We start from the raw sequence: 6,000 nt of genomic DNA, 5'->3' as shown, positions 1-6,000 counted from the left end.
AATGCTTCATGAATGTTTTCAATTATGTTTACTGATTTGTATTGTTTTTATGTACCATTGAAACTAAGAGAATTAACGCAACTCTAAATTAAATACCATAAATCGTGGTAAATTGATCACATAAAATGTAATGATGGGAATTAATTCTTACATTAATTCAAACTTAAAGTATGAAAATCAATAACATATGATGATGCTATCGTTCCACGATAATATTATTATCATTATTTATATGTAAAATGTCCAAGAATTTAACAAATCACATTTTTGAAATCTAAAATTGGAAATTATATATATCTAATCTAATCTTATCTTATCTAATCTGATATAAACGCAGCCAGTACAAGAAAGCATCCTGGAAAATGATTAGGTTAGATGAGGTCTAATAATTTTTCTTGTCTAATTGATGTTTACAGCATATCTGAGATATGATATAAACATCAATACGGCCAGGCTTACTGCGTTGTATTTGCCGCAAAGATGATTATTGGAAATTAATGGGAACATTTCTTGAATCTACAGGGGTGGAAGGATGCGTGGACATACCGTACCGAACGCTCCGAGTTACTATGTGTAGTTGTGTGTAATGTGTAAATATTTGTACAATATTGAAGAATCATAAAATAATGCAATGGAAGGATCTTACCGATTTTTGTCCTATGTTGGTAATGATTTTTTTGCGCTTAAATGTTTCGTTGGATGCATCCGCTCCTTGTTTATCATGGGGTTTGGGATGCAGTTCCTAGTCATTTCTCGTGGTTATGTTTAGTGATGTGATGGAGATCATTTCTTTCATTAGAAACTACTACTGCGAAAACAAAGAGAAACAGAAACAAAACAAAACAAAAACACCTCTTCCTCAATCGTAAGCGTACCAGCACTAACTGTGGGTACACCTAGTCCCAACCACAAACTAGCTACTATTGCAGTCTTCTGAGTAAATATCCCCACTACACAACCGACAAGTCACTTCAGAAAAAAGTCGTTTCGCCACCACAATATATCCAACTTCCTAACCCCACAAATTTCCCCCACTAGATGCTTCTAAATAAGAGTCACCAGCCCCGATGTGGAGCACCAAAACACAATGAAATTCTCATCACATTTGTCTGTGGCACTTTTTCGTGATCGGTTTTTCAGCCAAATATCGCAAAATTACACTAACTTCCACTCGGTTCTTCAACGGTGCACTATTTTCCTACTTCTGCTGCAAATTTACTGCTGCAGCACAAACTGGTAGTCATCGTAATGAAAAGTCATTACGTCCAATAGTACAACGAAAAGGCAAATGAATTTAACTGAGCGTTGCCACGCGTTTTTGGAACAAACGACACCTAATGCAGCGGAAATGGAAATAAATTGATAATTGACACTTATTTTACTTTTGAACACCACTTTTTTAAACCGAAATTTTAAAAGTTTGTCATTTTATAAGAACGAAAAAAACGCAGCAAAACACGTCATATTCGCAGCGCGGCCTACTTCGATCTCCTAAAATTTGAAATAATAGATATTGGGTGAAATTGATAAACCTCTCAAATGGCTTGCGAGTGACTTTCTATGAAACTTGTTTACTAAATCCTTGTTCAAACTGTGTTTTCAGCAGGTATCACGGAAAATATTTTTTTAAATGCAGTTGTGCCTAAATGTTGGCATTTTTTAATCGCTGGTAATCATTGTTTTCTAACATGGGAAACATTTAACCATTTTAAAAAAATAGGTTGATTGACACTTAAATAGCTCAATTGATATTTTTAACTTACAAGTTAAGGATAACACTCGTTTTTATGATTAGTATGTTTGTAAACTGATATTGAATGCTATTGAACGTTAATTAAATAAAATTGAAAATTGTGCAGAAGAATCTAATTTTTTATAAAGAGAAACTAGACAAAACTACCATTGGAGTATAATAATGAAATACTTTGTATATTTCTCTTGATATCATCTATCACCAATCAATTTTACCCCGGTGGAAAATTTTCCCCCACCCCCAGCTTTATTTGATTCTCTTCTGATTTATAAAACAATTTATTTTATTTTTTTCAAAGCAAGCCATGCTGGAGGTGGCTGGGTTCAATTCCCGGTCCGGTCTAGGAATTTTTCGGGTTGGAAAATTTCTCGGCTTCCCTGGGCATAGACTATCATTAGACTTGCCACACAATTATACCAATGCAAGAATGGTACAGGCATCGAAAACTCTCAATTAATAACTGTGGAAGTGCATCTATAACACTAAGTTGAGAGCACGCAATAAGCTAATATGGGTCATTCCAGCTCAAGTGGGTACAGAATTTTAAAAAGTTGTGGTCTATATCACCGATTTGAGCCAGACTTGGCCAAAACGCTTATTGTGGCATTCTGAACAAACGCCTTTTTTTATTTTGCTCTAAAGTGCCTAGATCCTTCTGCTCTACAACCCTGTATTTTCGAGATTAATCAAAATTTAAACTTTCAGAAGAGATTACTCCACAACCAAATAAGCTATTCGCTATTATAATTTGAGCCCAAAATATTAAGAAACAAAAAATCCCGCCCATGGTGAAAAAAGGTCATTTTTTGACAATTTTAATACCTGCTGGTGATCAGCCTATTTACTGTAGTTACTATAACAAATACAAAATTTGGGTACACCTATAAGAAAAAAACATTAAAAAACCTTCAAATTGACGTTCTAAGATCACGAATAGCTTATTTGGTTGTGGAGTAATCTCTTCTGAAAGTTTAAATTTTGAAAAATCTCTAAAATACAGGGTTGTAGCCCAGAAGGATCTAGGCACTTTAGAGCAAAATCAAAAAGGCGTTTGTTCAGAATGCCACAATAAGCGTTTTGGTCAAGTTTGGCTAAAATCGGTGACATCGACCACAGGTGGTGTACCCATTTGAGCTAGAATGACCCATATACGATATGCAATAAGCTTGAAATGCGAAGGAATAAGAAGAAGAAGATGACGAAATATATGGTCTTACAAATCAAATTCATGAGAGCTGTTCATTTCCCGGACCGTTGAGTTTATTTAACAATTGTTGAAGGTCTCAAAGAAAGGAAGATCAGGCCAAGCATGAAATTCCAGTTGGATCATGACATCCATAACAATACTGCCCATAATCGCAAGTCAGTCCCATCTGTAAAAAACTGTAACTGAGAAAACGGCGTTCAAAGATTTTACAAGTTTTCTGATTTGACACTTATTTTTGAGTTATAAATTTTAAAATAAACGTACAATGTGATAGAACGTTTACCATAAAATATTGAAAAGATATCGTGAAATTTTTATTTTATGGCCAAAATCTGAATGGGACTGACTTGCGATTACATTTAACGTCCATGAGAAAAATAACCGCAAGTCAGTCACAATTCCATGACGATGCTGCATTAGTTTAGCACAGTATTGAACAGTAGAAAGATACCATGGTCCCATAGAACGTTATTGAATGTTTCTGGATTTGTTCCGCTGGTTCCAGAGCAATGGCCGGAACATATTCCGGTGAGTATGGGTCTTCATCAGACCAGAGCTTTTCATAAACGTGCCACACCCACCATGCGATAAAACAAATTACATGAGAATTCAAAAATAAGATCAATAAGAGTCATGATGAGCGACCAGCACCATGTTGGACACACCCGGACATGTTCCGGGTATCCCCGGGGAAGTGGTAAATCCTTTTTAAATCAAAATCCATCAAGCGATACATCAAATCACATGATAATTCAAAACCATATCCATTGGCGGTCAAACTAAGTATCTTAAGAACTATATTGGCCACATCCGGACATGTTCCTGATACCCTAGGGAAAGTGAAAGACAGACAAATTTCATGATGCAATGTGTTGTCTAACATTTCTAATGTATTTTTTCTAATGAGACTGACTTGCGGTTACTTTTCGGTGTGGGACAATTTGACTTGGTATTGTTTTTAATTTTTCTTGAACAAATTACCTTTTTTCAATAGCACGTCTCAAAAAAAAAACAGAAAGATAAACTGAATAATGATGCTTACTCAAAATTTATAAAAATGCAGATGGGACTGACTTGGGATTACCGGCAGAATACATCTACCAAACCGTAGAAAATCAAACCGTCAAACAAATTGCTAATAAATGTGATATCCCCTATTTCATGTATACGAATAAATCTTCGTTTGTAACTATTCACGTGATAATTAATTGCCAAACAAACATGCATATTTGACATTGCTTATTGGCTGGGACATTTAAATTGACATAAACATACCTCACACATTCTAAATCTACCCAACACACTGGAACCGGATTTTCTCAGCTTTCCTTGCAATGTAAAACAAACTACGCGCGAAAACAAATTGCAATAAAACTTGCAATCACAACCTTCCATTAGCGTAATAAATTTGTAAACGTCGCCCGGTATCCGACGAACATAAAGCCAAGGAACAAACAAATGACACGGCAATCGAAATCCGGTTCCGCCCGTATGCCATACGGTGTTGGTCCTCCATTTCCTTGCATCCATAACAACGAACCGCCATACCGAACAGCTCCGGAGCACCGAGGGAAAACTGGTTAGTGTCGACAGCATGCATTCGTTTATCCGTCACGTAGGGACAGCCTGGATTGAGTGCTCCGTATTTATGTAGAACTGGGAACGACAACGACGACGACGACGCTAATGGGACTCCTGCCACGGAGCGCTGCTGGCAAGCAATAGAGCACCGCATTCTTGGGCACGGAGGGAACCTCGGAACATTCCGCAACTGCAAAACCAGGCTCTCTATCTTCTCGTGGGACCGGACGGTGACGACGACAACGACGACGTCCAGAAGGACGAACACATCGACGAGTGGTATGTAAAAGATCATTCCGTAATTTATTGTTTTCCATTTTATTGCATTTTTTTAAGTCAGCGTTCTTCTTTGTGCTATATACTGTGTACGTTGTCAATCCTTTACAAAGCGACATGAAGCTATCCCATTCATTTTTCCATCACTGTTGAAGACATCGGAATAGCTAGCAATTGACGTTCAACGTGAGTCTGTTGAGATGAGACGGTGCTGATGGTAGGCAGGCAGGATCAAGGTGAGTACATATAGGTGTTCTAACGTGTCAAATTCATGGTTCGGGCTGTTGTTTACAATTTGCTCTGCAATTTTCGGCAGCCCTAAGTATGCACCTTTAGAATTGATAAAACGATCCATAAAATATTGAAAAACGTTCTTTAAAAAACATCCAAATGATCCATAAAACACCGCAGGAAATCTCTTAAAAAGTGTGAATGATCCTTAAAAAATATCAATGTGATCCATAATTTATGTAAAATTTAGCAGCACAATAGGAAAAATGTACCGCTAAATTTATAAAGAATGAGCATTGAAATTGCACAAATTACCCATAAACATATTGCACATGATCATAAAACATTCAGCAATGATCCTTAAACTAATGAAAGTGATCCATAGAAAATCAAGCTTGCGGCACGATCCATAAATTGGACATATATTGTTCTTGTTTTGTACACTATTTTTTTAAACTTGTTCCATTAACCTTGGAAAATTGCCCCATTACTGCGTAGCTACTCTGCTTTACTATTCTACCCGTGTTATTTCTGTCAGAAGAGCGGAGCGATGGGCGAGCATTTAGAATAAGCATCTAAAAGAAGCTTCTAAAATATATTCCCTAGGATGCTTCTTAACACTCCGAACACGATGCAACCGGTTCCAATTCGCCATTGGTAATGTATGAAAAATCATTACTCAGCATTTTATCAATAGATTTTAAACCTATTCATTCTGAATAAATTTTTAAAGTCTTAAATTTCAAGTAGCGCCCATAGATTTGAAATTCGTCAATAAATAGCTGAGCTATGATTTTTCAAACATTACAAGTTTGCCGCTACACATTTCACCAGAGACATCGTATTCAGAGTGTTAAGAAGATTATTATAGAAGTTTTTTATGGAAGCTAATTCAAGACGCTTACCCGTCGCTTCGCACTTCTAACAAAAAAAAAAAAAACAATGGAACATC

This window comes from Ochlerotatus camptorhynchus, unplaced genomic scaffold (genome assembly GCF_037179485.1).
Source record: "Ochlerotatus camptorhynchus isolate MF236.1 unplaced genomic scaffold, CSIRO-AGI_Acam_v1.1 ptg000120l, whole genome shotgun sequence".
NCBI lineage: Eukaryota > Metazoa > Arthropoda > Insecta > Diptera > Culicidae > Ochlerotatus > Ochlerotatus camptorhynchus.
The sequence above is the reverse complement of the archived record's forward strand: the minus strand, read 5'-3'. Positions refer to the sequence as shown.